The sequence below is a fragment of the Euprymna scolopes genome, chromosome 7, assembly GCF_053919585.1.
Source record: "Euprymna scolopes isolate OS-2025 chromosome 7, ASM5391958v1, whole genome shotgun sequence".
Lineage (NCBI taxonomy): Eukaryota > Metazoa > Mollusca > Cephalopoda > Sepiida > Sepiolidae > Euprymna > Euprymna scolopes.
This window is the reverse complement of record NC_136488.1, coordinates 108893847-108912677: the sequence shown is the minus strand read 5'-3', so window position 1 is coordinate 108912677 and position 18831 is coordinate 108893847.

The following is an 18831-nucleotide window of genomic DNA, read 5'->3' as shown; positions in this document are numbered from 1 at the left end:
AAAACTAGGTTCTTCTTTTCTACGAATTTAATGTCTCGTCAAGACAGAGTTGTTCAACGCCTTAGTAAATTCCAGGCGTCCCTTTTTATCCGAGACCGACAGTTCGACCGTTCTGGTCTCTTCGAAGCCTTGTTCACAACTGACTATTTTAACTCAAATATCACACACGTGCCTCAATTTAGCGCGAAAACGTCGCATCCAATCAACGGGCATAAGGGAGTCAGGTGACATAAAAAAAAGGGGGAAGCCAGGGAAGGGGGTAGGAAAGGGGTTAAGAAGAAAGGAAGGAAGAACCGAAACAGGAGAAAGAAAAGGGAAAGAAAGATAGTGAAAGATAATTTCCACAAATTTTCTCATTGGTTGCTTGTGTCACGTGATGGTGCTTTCAACTACGTACGCCAAAAATATGTTCATTTTACTTTTGTTGTTTGAGAAATGTGTGTGGGCGTATTTGAAATTGTGCAGTTGCTGACAAAACATATTTTTTTGCAAAATGCGCGGGGAAAATTGAAATGAATAAAGGTTCGTTTATTTGCGCACGTGTGTGTGTGTGTGTGTGTGTGTGTGACTGCACAAATGAAATAAAAATAAAATAAAAACGAGCACGAAATAAAAGTATGAATCATATTCACACAAGCAGAAAAAAAAATCAAAAACATAATTAATAAATTCACCCAAAGAAAGAAAAAAAAATTCAAAAACATCTATCTATATATATAAAAGCGAAAATGTATGTATGTTTGTTTGTGTGTATGTATGTGTGTATGTTTGTGTGTCTGCTAAAAACTTTCGACACACGCGACGAAAATTCACAAACTCGGTATCATATCGAAGCCCCATCCTTCGCTTGAAAAATATCGAAAATTTGGCCAAAAACGTTAACTTTTTCACCCAGAAATCGACAATTTTCCACAGGGTTTTTCGTAACGATGACCGATTCTACGCATGCGTCAGATGACGTCATGACGTCGTGACCTGATTTACTTTAAATAGTTGAAAAACCGAGCACATTTCATCTCCGTCGCTTTAGCGCAGTTGGGGAACGCGTTTGTTCGTAATCTAAACGTTTTGGGTTCGAATCGTGGTGTGAGAAATTTTTTTTTCGATTTTTTAAATTTAAATATTGAACCCTGTGTTATTTAAGCCATTTTTCACGTAACGTTCGTTTTCCTGTTTTTTTTCTTTTTACTTCGCTTATTCTTAGCGACACCCGGGTATCCACCGATTTTTTAAATTTTAATATCGAAACATTTTTCACGTGTTCGTTTTTCTGTTTTCATCGTTCGTTTACCTTGCATTAGATTTTTTTGTGTGTGTGTGTTTTTTTTGATGTTTTGATTACCCCCCCCCCCGCTTAATTAAAACGTTGTTTTCTTTTCTTACTTCGCTTGACGACTTTCAAACATCTTCCACTAACTCATTCTGGCTGGCTGATTCCTCCCCCCCGCCTAATTAAAACGTTGTTTTCTTTTCTTAATTCGCTTATAACAATGCTTACATCGTCATCGTCGTCGTCGCTGTCGTCGTCACGCTCGACGACTTTCAAACATTTTTCGCTAACTCATTTTGGCTGGCCGATTTTATTTTCAAACTTCGCCTCAGGGCTTCGGGTTCGACCCCCCCCCAGTTTCTTTTTTATTTAACACCACACACACCTACAAACACCCGGGTAACGCCGGGTACCCCTGCTAGTAATTAATGAAATAAAGTCTATGAGATATATACGAAGAAAGTGAAAGAAAACGCTTTGAGAGAGCAATCATTAAATAAAACACCGTTATGCAGGGTTCACGTTCCCCGTGAAATACCGAAAAATGAATTCAGTTTTAACACTTTTTTTGTTCACGAAAAGAAAATGCATTTCTGCAGTATGCGCACGGCGGCACTCTTTTCTTGACGAGTTCCACTCAACTGTCGCCATGTGGCGCGTCTGTCAGAAAGCATTTAAATTATTAGTTTTTTGTTGACCCTTCAAAGTTACTTTAATTCAAAAAGATGTTTCATTTAAAGTATTTATTTGTTCGAAAAAAATATTTTACTTTACAAAAATCTAATGTTTTTATTACAAAATTATTTTATTAAAATTATATTTTCTTACGCAGACTTTTAAATAAATGTTTTTACAATTATATATTGTGTGAAAAAAAGTATTAATGGAATAATTGGGCTGGATCTCATTCAACATTTAGGGAGCCTTCAATTGGTTCCTTGTTTGCTTGGACAGGCATTTTTGACACCAATAGGACTCGCCCCCTTCGGTGAGGTGAAGCAGTTTTTACATACTGACCATTCTGTGGGCAAGAACTCAGAATGCCTTACCTTCGATGCTGTACTTGCGTTGACTGCTGAGGTCAACCCATCTCACCTATGTTTTGTGCTGGAGTCTCAGGGCACCTATGAAGACCCTCTAAGTGATTTCTTCCCTGAAAGTGATGTACAAAGGGGTTTGGAGAAGATGTTCAGTGTGGAGTCACTGGGTATTGAAGAACAGGAACTGTTTAATTATGATGAACAGAAGATTGCTCTCTTTCGACAGTCTATTTCATTTAAGGATAACAAATATTACGTTCAGTTGCCATGGGAGGACGATAAGATCTCTTGTGTTCCTTCCAACCATACAGTGGCTCTGCGAATATTGGAACATGTTGTGCAGAGATTGGAGAAGAGGCAACTTTATCATGAATATTTGAAGGTTTTCCATCAGCAGGAACGGGATGGAATTATAGAGGAGATCTTCGTGCCTCCTCAACGGTTCGGAGAGTTTGTCTGGATTCCGCACAGGCCTGTCCTGAAATCGGACCCTACCTCCACCACTAAGATTCGGCCAGTGTTCAACTGTAGCCTCAAAGTTTGTGACTCTCTTTCGTGCTAATAAGCACGTCGTGTTAGCAGATATTAAGAAGGCCTTCTTAATGATCCATCTGAAGCTTGAATCGGACAGGAATAAGTTCTGTTTTTTCCTAAAAGAAGGAGGTCGCCTACGCTGCTTCAGATACAACACAATTATTTTTGGGTATGCTGCTAGTTCATTTATATTAAATTATGTCCTTAAATACCATGCAGCGCAGTTTCCCATGGATAATTGTAGATCCATGATGGAGAATCGGTTTTACATGGATAATGTGGTTATGTTGCATGATGATCCCGATGAACTGTGCCGGTTATATACACTCACCCGGGAACGATTGCGTCAGGGAGGAATCGAACTGCTGTCCTGTAATTCTAACCATGTGGCGATTCAAAACAAAATGCAGGAGCATGGTTCCCTGAGTGACCATGGCAACAAATGAGAGAAGGTGCTCGGATATAGATACTGTCCTCTCTCAGACACTTTTTGTGTAGCAGCTGTTGAGTGCGACTCTAGTGTCTTTACAAAGAGACGGATCCTCAGCGAGACAGCTAGAGTCTATGACCCGTTATCATTGTGCCTACCGGTTTCATTACGTGGCCATATTCTGTTGAGTGAACTTTGGAAGAAGGGATTGGGATGGGATGTAACGGTCCCACCGGAATACTTGTCCTTATGGAGGAAGCTTTCCCTTGATCTCTCTGAGCTGGAGAGCGTCTCCTTCCCCAGAAGAGCACTCAGCGAGAATGAGGCTGGCAAACTTTTTCTTTTCTGCGATGCATCTCCAGAAGCATATGGCTTCGCAGCATATGTAGTGCAAAATTGCCAATCTGGTCTGGTGTTTGCAAAAGCTAGGGTGGCTCCCTTGAAAAAGAAAACTCTACCCACCTTAGAACTTATGGCCGTGTTTTTGGCTCTCCGGTGCCTGCCTACTTTGTTGAGGAATTTTGGAGGGTTCTCTCCCTCTGAGATTCATGTAGCCACAGATTCGCAGGTGGTCCTCTCTTGGCTGATTTCCGGAACAATTGTAAGCAGAAACCTCTTTGCCCGGAATAGACTGAAGGACATCCAACAGATGAGTGCTGAGTTGGAAGCCACACTAGGTTTCTCGCCCTCATTTCGTTATGTCTCAACGACTGAGAATCCTGCCGATTTGATCACTAGGCGGTTAACTTTGAAAAGGTTCAAGGCTTGCCTTCAATTCTGGTGTACTGGTCCGGATTGGTTAAGTAGCGGGATCAGTCCATGGGCTGCACAGCAGTTGCCATGCCTCAGCCAGCACAGCCAAGTGGTGGCCCGTTCTTCTTGGAATGCTGCCATTCTACAGGGAGAGGAACCACCTACAGTTCTTCCTCTCGAAAGATTTTCTTCCTTTACCAAGCTATTGAGAGTGACTTCCTTGGTCCTCAGATTCATTCATTGGCTGCGTCAGTTAGAAGTTGACACGGAAAGGCTTGCAGCCGTTCTGCTGATGAAAACGATGCAGCGCCAGAGATATGCTGAGGAAGTAGCATTCCTGCGGGATTCCTCAGGTAGGACAGTTCCGGGTTTGGTGCGTGATCTCGACCTGTTCATTGATGGTGAGGGTCTTATCAGGTCAGGTGACAGAATTGCAAGGTCTCTCCATTTCGACCTGGAAGTTTAAACACCCTGTTCTGTTAGCAAAAGATCACCCAGTAACTCGGCTTATAATAATGGATGCGCATACAAGGTGTCAACACTTGGGGGTTGCATCCACTCTGGTAGAGTTGACGGTGTGGTTACTGGGTGCCCAAGGGGAGACAAGCAGTGAAAACAGTCCTGGCTTCATGTGCACTGTGCCGCAAGTACAATGCCAGACAAGTATTGCCCCCCAATGTGGCCAGCTTGCCTGCTTCACGTGTTGAATTGGAGGTTCCCTTCAAACACACGGGAGTAGATTTTACGGGCCACCTTTGGGTTAAGGAAGGGGCTAAGGTGGTGAAGATGTATCTACTCGTCTTCACCTGTCTCAGTATCAGGGCTGTACATGTTGAGGTGGTACCAGACATGAGCGTGTTGTCCTTTTTGCAAGCTTTGGTACGTTTTACAAACCTCCATGGTGTTCCAACAGCCATTTACTGTGACAATGCTAAGACCTTCATAGGAGGTGGGCGGTTATTTAAGAGGTTGATGTTGAGCCACGATTATCAACAGAAGTTTGGCTCGTGTCTGATTAAATTCTGTCTTATCCCTCTATTTTCGCCTTGGGTAGGAGGGGTCTGGGAGAGGAGTATTCAGACAATTAAAAATTGTCTGCATAAGGTGGTTGGTAGAGGTGAGATAGATTATTTCACGTTACTAACCATAGTATCAGATATACAAAGGGCAATTAACAACCGCCCTCTAACTTATCGAGAATCCGCGGAGACTGAGCTGGAGGCAGTAACTCAAAACATATTTCTGAGGCCCAGTAAGAGTCCTGGACTACTTTTGAGTTTAAATGAGGAAGATTTTTCTTCCCACCTCCCTCCAAGTCGAGAGAAGCTTCTCAGGACCATGCAGGTACGAAACCAGTGTCTGGAGAAGTTCAGAGCACTATGGTATGATGAATACGTCTTAAGTCTCAGAGAGAAGCCCCTGGGCCATTCAAGGGTGCCTTTCCGAAACAGGCTTAAGGTCGGAGATGTCGTTTTAGTTAAAAGTCCTCTTAAACCAAGACCCTTTTGGGTTCTCGGTATTATATTGGAAATGTTTTATGGTGAGGATGGTGTAGTAAGGTCTGCAAAGGTAAGGCAGGGGGGCAATGCAGCACACATTCACTCATTGAAGAACCTCTTTCCACTTGAACTCTCTTTAAACAGCGAGAGTCAGGATCAGTCCATCCCTGCATCGGTCGATGGTGCAGTTTCCCTTCAATCGACTCCTTCCCAGGAAGAAGAGGTGATTTGGCTTTGTCGTGTGTGTAGTTCCCCGCAAGGTGATCAGGATATGATCTGTTGTGATGGCTGTGATGACTGGTGTCACTTCAGGTGTGTGGGAATTGTTTCTCCACCTCCGGAAAGGCAGAAGTGGTATTGTACGGATTGTGCACCTAAGAGACGACGACGAGGTAGGCCTAGCCTCCTCCCAGAATAGTTAGGGACTCCAAAAAAAAAAAAAAAAAAAAAAAATACTAATACGTTAACTATATTAAGTAATTGCATGGCTTTATATCCTTTGTTTTTCCACGCATTTTTTTTTCTTTCTTGGAGATCGTGTGAAAAAAAGGATTAATGATTGCTCGAGAAGAGAAGGATCGGCGTGCACTTACCTTGAATACTAACCAAGAAGAATTGTTGTTGTTATTCACCCTTTTAAAGTTTTATTTTGTGCTCCGGATCACGTGATAGTTAATCATCTGATCCTTCCATTATATAAGAGGGGAGATTCCCTTGTCTTTTTTCTCTTTTTCTTCACCACAAATTGATTCAGTTGCCGGCGATTGAAAGTAAATCTTTTCCACTTTCGTCTGGCGAAGATACTACAAGACGGTTACGTCGCAACCTAAGGTAAGTGCATTGCTCTCTTCTCGATCTGAGCGGTCATTGATTCTTTGCTGGAAATTAATTTTTTATACAAAAAATGTTTTGCTTTTCAAATATTTTTCTGTTCGGAAAAAAATCTTGTTTGTTACTTATTTGCCGCGTGATTTGACCAAGAAGAAATTGGAGTTATCGGCCCTAACAATAGCCGCCATCTGCATACTGCACAAGTGACCCCGAAATACCTTCCTCTCCCCATTTTAAGAATGACTTTCGAAATAACGTTATTATTTCAGCGCGGTACCAAAAATACCGTGTTTTCTTTTTTGTTGTTTCGTAATAACACAAAAAGTATTAAAACTAAAGCATTTTTTTTAAATAAATAAGAAAGCAAATAAACGCGACATCAAATAAAACAACAAAGTCCAAAGGCGTTGATGCGATTGCCTGTCGCCGTACTTTTATAGTGTGCGAGTATGTGAGCGGAATGACTTTCCAGCCATGTACAAAATGGCCGTTATCAAGTAAGTCACATTCAAAGGAAAATTATGTTGAAATTTAAAGGAACCGAATTTCGACTCTCGTTTAAAACAATAAACACGCCCATATGTTGCATCCAGTTAGAAAATTTAAAGTAAAATTTGATTAAGAAAATCCAAAATACATACATTTATTATAAAAACAAAGAATTATATAAATAATGTCCATAAGAAAATACACGTGTCAAAGGCGGTTTTAATCCAAATAATCACCCACACAAACAAAAAGAAAAGTAATATATAATATATTGTTGCGGGGCCCGTCGTCCGGGGACAATCGATCCAACAACTAACAAGGTAGACACAGGCAAAAAGTAAACAGCAAAAAGGCAAAGAAGAATGACAGCCACGTGTTGTTTCGTAAAAGACGAAGGTTCGCCTTTTATTTTTTAAAGGAAGCGAAAAAAAAAATCGTTTGATCTGGATGCTGGTCGCCTGGAAGGTCGCACGTCACTGGAGGCTAAGATCTGGAGGTCTGGAACAAGTACTCGAGACGTAGCGTCGTTCAGGGTTGCTCGCTGGGTCTGGAACAATCAGCTGAACGTCTAGGCGGTCCGGAACGGACGGTGGACACTGAGAATAAGTGGTCAGTATTAAGAAACGGACGACACTGAGAACGGAGGGATCAGTATTAAGGAGTAGACAACACTGAGAACGTAGGCCCAGTGTTAAGGAACGGACGACACTGAGAACGGAGGTGTCAGTGTTTAGGAACGGACGATCGGTGGGGAGCCAGGTGCGAGCAAGGTTGCAGGTCGGAGGAGCGAGGTGGCAGGCGAGGCTGCAGGAGGTACCAATGCCGGGAAGGCTGCAGCAATGAGCAGAAAGCGCCAAGGGCTGGAAAGGCTGCAGGAATGAGCAGGAAGCGCCAAGGACTGGAAAGGCTGCAGGAAGTCGCTGGAGTGAGCTGGAAGCGCTGAAGACTGGAGGTGAAGTTCGCTGTTGGTGGGTCTCAGGAAGCAAGCAGTAGTGAATCGCATTTGTGAAAAAACTTATTAGGCCTGATAAAGGCTGTTTGAACTGCTACTGAGAACGGCTGCTGCTACTGGAATCTTTCGGTACTGGTGGATTCGGGCGACGTGACTGGTAGCGCCAGTCGTTGCTCCTCGGGCAAGTTGCCTTTATTTAAGTGTAAATATGTTTATTTGCTTCTCCACCAAAGCAAATTAGGCTCAAGGCCGTTTTTAATGGGGGGTAAAAACCAGCTCCCCTAAAAGTATGCAAAAAGGGGACACTGGTTACCAAAAATAATAATTGTCCGAGTATAAAGAGTTTCCCCTCCATTGACTGGTACACATTATCTTAAGTGCGGCATCTGCAAAACAGACACTACACTTTGGGATATTAAATCCTTTATTCATATTAAAAATACATTGAAAATCAACAATGAACAAAAAACTTAGGCGCATGGCCAACTCAAAAGGGGGGGATTGTGGGGGTCGTTGGTCATCCTTGTCACTCCAGAACTAAACAAAATCAAAAGTTTCTCCCAGCTAGTATCTTCTTTCACCATAATACCCCATTCACCCTTTCATACTGGGGGACGTCCTATTTAACTCCCAATTTTTAAAACATTTTTTATTGACGTGTAAAAACAAACAAGAAAAAGATAACAATAAAAATCCTACAATAATTCATTTGTGTCGAGGGCGGGGTGGGGGGAGGGGGGAAGAAAAAAAAAGGTGATTAGTAGGACCCTCCCAACCCCGTCTAGTTGATAGACTGCCCGTTCCACTAGGTTTATAAAAGGAACCTCGTTTTTGCGGGCCAGTCTCTAAGTGGGGATGCCCTCTAGATTGGGGTGAATGGAGAAAAGAAAATTTTGTGGGTAAGGAATGGGGGTTAGTTTGTATTTCTTTCTCTCCAAGATGGGTGAAATTTAGAGGAAGGGATGAAAACAAAAATTGCAAGAAGGAGGGGGTAGGGATCTTGGAGGCTTCATAATCGGGGAGGGATGGAACACATACTCAGCTAGCTGAGAGGCTACTTGTTTAATTTTACTTTACGGAACTGCGCGTTCCACACCTAGGCGAGGAACACGTATTTAAATTTGGCTCCTCTTCGTACACATAGACTTGCTACATGTATCCATCTTCTGTCAAATGCCGCGCGATGCAGCCTTCTTCTATCACATCTGATCTTCACCTGTAGTTGGTGTTTAAAGAAAGCGATCAGATCCTAATCAGAAAAAAAACAACCCCCCCGGCAACCTTGCTGACGCGACGTCCAAATCATCATTCTCGCCACGGCCAGGATCGTAGACCGTTTGTCTTTCCCGATCCCACGGCGGCCTCACATTGTCTACGACATTGGATACTGTAACTGAGCGAGGAGTACCGGCGGAGTTCGCGGCAATCGAAGAAAGCATGATCAGTCGTTTCTACGGACTCCAAATATCCGGAACTGCATTGTATGTTCTTGAGTGGAAGTTTTGATCCCGGCCCGAAGGCCGAACCTGACTTGGCCAAAACGAGCTGTATTCATTTTGCCGGCGTGATATTAGTAACAACTCTAATTAATTCTAGAACAAAATTTATGCAATCAAAAGTTCATTGGGAGTTTGTTGATTCTATTTAAATTAATTTCATCCAAGGGTAAAAAGTCAATCGCCTGCTTTGTTGGTGTTTTGTTGATATATGCTCATGCGTTTCACTCGTGCTTAGCCGCATGTTTCACTCGTGTCTGGCCGAACGTTACACTCGTGTTTGGCGAATGTTTCATTCGTGTTTGGCGGACGTTTCACTCGTGTTTAACCGGTAAGAGAAGGAGCGGGGGGAAGAAAGAAAGAAAGAAAGAAGAGAGGGGGGGGGAACAACAACAGAGACGGTGATTTTTGAAACCGCGACAATATGTTTAGAAATAAAATTTACCCCGTATTCGAAACTTGACGCAATTTCGGATAGATTGCGATTATTTGAATTAAATTAAATTAAATTAAATTAAATGTAAATACAGATTTTTGCAAAGCTCATAATTATCACATCGTATGAATCTGAAAATTCTATTGTTGGCATTGGTTTCCCCGATATTTTTCTAGTCAGAATTATTTCTAGAATGAAAACGGGTACTTATCTTGGTGTCTCAAAAGTAAAAATTATTTTCAGAATATTGGCAACCTTTACGTGGAGGACCACGTAAAGGTTGCCAATATTCTGAAAATAATTTTTGCTTTTGGGACACCAAGATAATCAGTCAGTGTCCTTAACCACTAATCCATCGTCAGCTGCGATAGCAAAGATGTGAGGATGAGACATCTGTGCAGTTTTAGTTTTCTTTAGTTGCATGAGACAGCGCATGACATTTTCTTAGGCACAGATTCGAATTCTGTTCAAGCCCCACTTTCCATTTTAGTTTTCGTTGTTTTATTCCCAAATCATAAACGTTAATCCGATGTTTAATGATACGCTCCGCTTAAATATTATTATAAACATTAATATAAACATTAATATAAACATTAATATAAACATTAATAGAAACATTAATATAAATATTAATAATATAAACATCAATAAAAACATCAATATATACATCAATAAACGCACCAATAAAACATAATATAAGCATTAATCTCTTCTTCTCTATATAAATAAAATGAACTCATTTTTTCCCGTCTGATTTTGACATTAATAGGATTAAAAATCAAGATATTTCATGCAAATATAATATGCACAAACGGCAGAACAATATCTGAAGTGTGTTATAGGCTTATTATTTCTCAAATTCCTCGATAATCTTAGATTTCTATACTTTTTCTGCCGAGAAGTCACGGCCAAAATCGGTTAAGATCAATGGAAGTGGTAAAATACTTTCTCTCTAATAAATTCCTCCTCCCCCTGCCACCACTTAACACCGTTTGGGGATCGTTCACAAGGAACAGTTGAGAAGAGAACACCGGTTTGGCTTCGTAGTTCTTTCATGTGAAGTTATTTAAAATCACTAAACTAAGCTGCAGTGCTCTGTGGCGTAGTGGTTAGCGTGCTGGACAATTCACATTATATTTTCACGTTCGCGCCGACCTACCGTAGTCGTTTTTTTTTTTTTTTTTCCTAAACAACTGGAATGGACTTTTCTTGGTGGCCGAACTACACGTTGCAGATGTTTTTTTTTGTTTTTTTTTCACACTTTATTTTCCTACTTTTACTCATGACTCCGGGTTTGATCCTTCCTACTTACCTACCATAACATTTTTTAAACCCCCCTTCGTCCCGGAAACAAACACTCGGGCAACGCCGGGTACCCCCGCTAGTATAAATCTTCTCTATATAAATAAAATGAACTCATTTTTTCCCGTCTGATTTTGACATTAATAGGATTAAAAATCAAGATATTTCATGCAAATATAATATGCACAAACGGCAGAACAATATCTGAAGTGTGTTATAGCTTATTATTTCTCAAATTCCTCGATAATCTTAGATTTCTATACTTTTTCTGCCGAGAAGTCACGGCCAAAATCGGTTAAGATCAATGGAAGAGGTAAAATATTTTCTCTCTAATAAATTCCTCATCCCCCTGCCACCACTTAACACCGTTTGGGGATCGTTCACAAGGAACAGTTGAGAAGAGAACACCGGTTTGGCTTCGTAGTTCTTTTATGTGAAGTTATTTAAAATCACTAAACTAAGCTGCAGTGCTCTGTGGCGTAGTGGTTATAGCGTGCTGGACAATTCACATTATATTTTCACGTTCGCGCCGACCTACCGTAGTCGTTTTTTTTTTTTTTTTTTCCTAAACAACTGGAATGGACTTTTCTTGGTGGCCGAACTGTTAACGTTGCAGATGTTTTTTTTTGTTTTTTTTTCACACTTTATTTTCCTACTTTTACTCATGACTCCGGGTTTGATCCTTCCTACTTACCTACCATAACATTTTTTAAACCCGCCCTTCGTCCCGGAAACAAACACTCGGGCAACGCCGGGTACCCCCGCTAGTATAAATCTTCTCTTCTATATAAATAAAATGAACTCATTTTTTCCCATCTGATTTTGACATTAATAGGATTAAAAATCAAGATATTTCATGCAAATATAATATGCACAAACGGCAGAACAATATCTGAAGTGTGTTATAGGCTTATTATTTCTCAAATTCCTCGATAATCTTAGATTTCTATACTTTTTCTGCCGAGAAGTCACGGCCAAAATCGGTTAAGATCAATGGAAGTGGTAAAATACTTTCTCTCTAATAAATTCCTCCTCCCCCTGCCACCACTTAACACCGTTTGGGGATCATTCACAAGGAACAGTTGAGAAGAGAACACCGGTTTGGCTTCGTAGTTCTTTCATGTGAAGTTATTTAAAATCACTAAACTAAGCTGCAGTGCTCTGTGGCGTAGTGGTTAGCGTGCTGGACAATTCACATTATATTTTCACGTTCGCGCCGACCTACCGTAGTCGTTTTTTTTTTTTTTTCCTAAACAACTGGAATGGACTTTTCTTGGTGGCCGAACTGTTAACGTTGCAGATGTTTTTTGTTTGTTTTTTTTTCACACTTTATTTTCCTACTTTTACTCATGACTCCGGGTTTGATCCTTCCTACTTACCTACCATAACATTTTTTAAACCCCCCTTCGTCCCGGAAACAAACACTCGGGCAACGCCGGGTACCCCCGCTAGTATAAATATAATATAAACATTAATATAAATATAATTACGAGCATTAATATTATAATTAACATAAACATTAATATAAAATATTAATATGTATATGTAAACATAAATATAAACATTAATATAAAATTAATAGAAGTGATAATATGAATATTAATATAAACATTAATATTGATATTATTAATAATAATAATATTAACATTAATATGAGCATTAATATAAACAGTAATATAAGCAATATGATAACCATTAATATAACAATATGAAGATTAACATGAGCTTTAATATAAACATTTATGTAAGCAATACTAAAAATAATGAATAAAAACGTTTACATAAACGTTAATAAAAAGAAATATTATAAATATTAATACCAGCATTAATATACGCAAAACATAAACATTAATACAAACAAAAGTATAAACATTAATATAAACTTTAATATAAACATTAACATAAACATTAATATAAACATTAATATAAACATTAATACAAACATTATTATAAACATTAATATAAAAATTAATGTAAATATAAACATTAGTATAAAATAATTTTATTAACAAAGATATAAACATCAAGATAAACATTAATATAAGCATTAATATAAGTTATAATATAAACATTAATATAAACAAAGATATAAACATTAGGACAAATTACTATAAGACTTTATATAAGCTATATTATAAACATTAATATAAACACTAATATGCAGGTTCATTTATATCAACTTTTCAATAATATAAACATTTATATAAACATTAAGATAAACATTATAAGCAGTAATATAAGCAATATTTTAAACATAAACATTAATATAAGCAATAATATAAATATTTATATATACATAAATATACGCATTGATATAATCGTTAATAAACATTAATATAAACATTACACTGAGCAATAATATAAAAATAATTATAAACATTAATACAAACTTTAATATAAATATTAATATAAACATTAATATAAGCATTAATATACATATTATTATAATAATTGATATAAGCATTAATATAAACATTAATATAAATATTCATAGAAATATTAAGATTAACATCAATATAAACATTAATATAAACACGAATATCAGCATCAATTCTAGGTTTAATCAGTTATGATATAAATACTAATATAAACATTAATTAAATATTACTATAATACTTGTTATGAACATAAATAAAACATTAATATAAACATTGATATACTCATTAATATAAAGATTAACATAAACATTAATATACCCATTAATATAAATATTAATATATTATAATATAATATATCAATTAATATATTAATGATTATATTAAAGTTTACATTGATGCTTATATTATGGCTTACAGTTTTGCTTATATTTATAAATGATTGTATAATGTTTAAATTGATGTTTCCAGTAATATTTATATATTGCTTTATTATTGTTTATAAACAATAATAAAACAATATATAAATATTACTGGAAACATCAATTTAAACATTATACAATCATTTATATAAACATAAATATAAGCATTAATATAAGCAAAACTATAAGCCATAATATAAACATCAATGTAAGCTTTAATATAATACTTAATATAATCACTAACATAAACATAATTAAAAACTAATTATAAGCAATAATATAGATATTAATATAAAAATTAATAGAAACATTAATGTAAATATTAATATAAGCATTAATGCGAACATTAGTATAATCATTAACATAGGCATTAATAAAAACATTGATATAAATATTAATATAAATATTTATATAATCATTATTATAAGCTTTAATATGAAGATTAATATAAACATTAATATAAGTAATAACACAAACATTAATATAAACAGTAATAAAAAATTAATATAAACATATATTCATATTAATGTTTATATAATTTTTTATATTAATAAACAATTAAATAAACATTAATATAAAGATAAACAATTTAATAAGCAATAATACAAGCAATGATATAAGCATTAATATAAACCATACAATAAAAATTGATATAAACATTAAATATATATGAAACATTAAGATAAACAATAATAAAGCATTAATATAAACATTTGTATAAACATCTATATAAACATTAATATAAAAAACTATATAAGCATTGACGTAAACATTAATATAAACATTAATATGAGCAATAATTTAAACATTAATATAATAATTATGAACATAAATATAAATATAATCATTATTATAATCATTAATTTAATCATCTATATAAGCATTAATATAAACATGAAAGATTATTGTAATTATAATTATAAGCAATAATATAAAAATGAATATACACAACTATATAAGCAATAATATACACATTAATATAAACATTAATATAAACATTATATAATCATTAATGCAAACATTAATATGAACATTGATATAAGTAATAATATAGACATTAGTAGAAATATTAATAAAACATTTATATTGACATTAATATAAGCATTCATATAAGCATTAATATAAACATTAATATAAATATAAACATTTATATAAACATTATAAAAACATTAATATAATCATTAATATAAACATTACTATAAATATTAATAATATTAATGTTTATTACTATAAACATTAATATAAACATTACTATAAGCTAAAAATGACACAGAAAGCGAACAGACTGTTAGAATGGCTACCAAGACATAGAAGGCCTGTTTACTGAAAAATACCTGCAGCCAATGTAGGTAAGATTTGTCGAACTGTTACTGTCGATACTATATGACGACATTTTTTTAAAAGAGCATTAAAACGTGTTAAAAAATGAAAACAAAGGAACAAAATTCCATTAATAATGAAACTGAACTTTATGCAATATAAAATATAAATATTATCTATGTGAAATTACGTAATTTTCAGGTAATATACAATCTAATATTGATAAAACTGAATTATGAATTTAGGGAAACACAAAAACAAAGAACAAACACAAACACAAAGACACACTAAATACAACACAAACACAAACACAAAGAAACACAAAACACAAATAATTCTTGGGCTTCGCGACAAGATCACAGTGTAGTCGTATCTTTTCTGATGTTACAATTCACCTTTTCTGTCCTCGGCCGGTTGACTAGGACAATTTTTATTTTTGTTCCTATCCAGAGTGTCCCTTATTGAGGAGCTGGATTTTCCCACAACATTATATGTTGCAATATTTAAATAACTATTACTTTTAATACGGAAATTATATTTAAAGTTTTGGGTTTCTATATTCGTTTTTTACCATATTTTTCATCAAAATGTGTAGCGTATTGGTTAGTGGAGACCGAGTGACAACAAATCTCCCCAAATTTCCAATGTTCTCTACCTCTTGACCACTCGTGCAGATGACTGCACGCAACAGCCGTTTGCCATTGATTTCTCGTTGGCATCGACCATTAGTGTTTCCTGGGGTTTGGATGACAAAATGCCTCCCCAACACTTCCAGTGGAGGTCTGGTTAGTACTCTCCCACCTCGGACTTTCCATCATCTCTGACGCTTCACAACTAGTTGGTGTGGCGTCAGTCGATGTCATCTTCAGTTTTTTTTTTTTGCACTTCACGGGGAACGTGGACACTGCGTAAACGGGTTTTAATTTAATAGCTGCTCCCTGAAGTTTTCTTTCACTTTCTTCGTATATATCTCATACACGTTTTTATAATGGAGCATGTATTTTTTTTATTTTTGTTATTTCCTTAATTAAATTTGATTCAGACTTTTATTTCGTTCTTGTTTTTATTTTATTTTCATTTTGTTTTAATTTATTTTTATTATATATTTTCCACACTAATATTTAAATTTTTTGTTACGTTTATTTTTTCATACAAATTCAAATAATGCTTTTGGCCATTTTTTTTTTTTTGCCTCAAATAGTACCTTCAGAAAAGTTTTCGTGATTAAATAAACCAATGGAAACCTTTCGTATGCGCTTTTTAGGGAGCAACCATTAAATTTAAACCGTTTACGCAGGGTCTACATTCCCCGTGAAGTATCCTTTTTTAATATTGTTGTTGTTATAATAATAATAATAATAATAATAATAATAATAATAATAATAATAATAATAATAATAATAATAATAATAATAATGCTTGTGCAGTGTACGCACCGTGCTATATTTTAGATAGGATTTTAAAGTTAAATTAAATTTTTATGGTACCTTTTTTTTCATTAAATTGTTAGGTCAAAGTGCAGAATAATTAGAAAGCCCTCCCTCCTGTTAATAATGGTTTTCTAAATAACGTTATTATTTCAGCACGGTAAGTAGAACATTTATTTATAAGATAAAACACAAGAAGATATATTAACTAAAATTTAGTGTACTTTTATTTTTAGTTTATATCAAAACTTTAATTAAAACTGATTAGTTAATGAATTTCTAAGATGAATTTGTGTTCGTATGTCTCGGGGGAGAATACAGAATTTCGTATTTCATTTCCCATTTCAGTCATGTAAATTATTTACAGATGAAGTGTTATAAAACAAATAAAAACTTTAAAACGTTTTAAAAATATTTCAAAGAAATAAATTACGCCCGGTGCTAAAATATTGAATTCATCCATCGTTTTAGTTAAATAAAAAACAGAACAAAAAAACAAGACAACAAAAAATAAACAAAAATAAATGTCGTGAAAAATGCTTTTAACTTTAAAATATTTGAAAATACTCAATGAAAAGTTGTATTTATTATTAAAAGAACGGACTGACAAATATTCTCATATAAAAATTGTTTGTTATGCAGTTAAAAAAAAATGAAATATTCGACTTCCTTCGATAGAAATAAAATTCCTTCGATAGAAATAAAACAAGTTCACTTCCCGTTATATTTTGTTAGATTAAAATTATCCCAATGTGCAATTATGATAGTTGTGATAATCTAAATGGAGAATTGTTTTTTCTCTTTAGGAGAATGAAAAAACATATAATTACAACAAATATAAGACAACGAAAAATATTTTTCATGTCAACGTGGTTGAACACCGGAAACTTTAAGCACCTTCGTGCCTTTACCTACATGTTGATCTGGTAATGACGTCACACTGTCATGTTCATTGGCCTACTTTCTCGGTAGCCGTATAAATTGCAATGTAAAATATGTAGTCTCTTAATGAATGTAAAAGTCAAACCTAATAAAAAATCGGAGGGGGGGGGACTTGATAATTTCTTGTACTCATCCTTGGCACACCAATGTGCAATGGATGTGCATGTATGCAAAATTAAATTTCATTGAGAATCAAATCTAATCTCTACTTACGAGCAAATGTTGCATGCCATACAAATAATGATATATGAGTAACACTTGCCCGCTGGCGCAACACTGTGTTAATAAAATTAACGACTTTTCAGGTTCATCAATCATTTATAAAATAAAATGAATCGAGTATGTCGAGTTCAAATTCCATTGAATCTATTGGAGCGCTTTACACTGATAATGTTAGGAAGGTATAGATGGGCAATTTACCACAGGCTTAAATAGTTAAAATAGCAAACGTTTTAAATAAATTGTCTAAATTGAATTGTTTTCCAGGTGTTATGGTTCGATGTAAAATAATATAAAAATGATTGTTTAACTGTAAAAAAATACATACTAAATCAAATAAATGTTATTTGATTTAGGATGTATTTTTTTACGATAGGAAACTCTTCGACGACTCAAATTAACATAATAACAGCCCGTTTATTAAAAATTAAGAGGCTTGCCTTTTTTCTGTTGTTCTTGGCCTTTTGGTCAGGATCAAAATACATACACAGCGCTAGGCAGTGCTGTTCTGGAGACACATTCTCGTGCTCGGAAAACCTGACAAGCTTGTTGGGTAGCGTTCTGTCCGCACCCCTACTTGGTCTGTCTTTCTCTGCTCTCCCCCCTCACGGGGGGGGGGATCCGAGCTGATAATTTACGACCTTCCCGCGAGGGAGGGTCGAAAACACTTTCTCTCTTCCCTCCACTAACTTCCCACTCTCTCTCTCAGTTCTATCTCTCCTCTTGTCGCCTTTGGCGCCACGTCACTCATTTTGGTGAATTTTAATACAGTGAAGAGAGAGCTTTTTTCAAAAATGGACACCCCCAGCCCGGGGACCACCAATACAGATACCCCCAGCCAGGGGGCTACCACAAGAAAAACTGCTCCCCAAGAGGACGACTCCCCAACAGGGGGAGCAAAAAGCAACGGGGCATACCGCCCGGACAAGGATGTTAGTTAGTAGAGGAGAAGTAGACTTCCTATCCTGTCCCACGTTCACTTGGCTAGGCCAGACGGACCAGGGTTGGATCAAATACTGACTTTTAACAATTGAAATACAAATACAAATACTTTCGTTAAGGTTACCAGAAATACAAATACAAATACAAATACT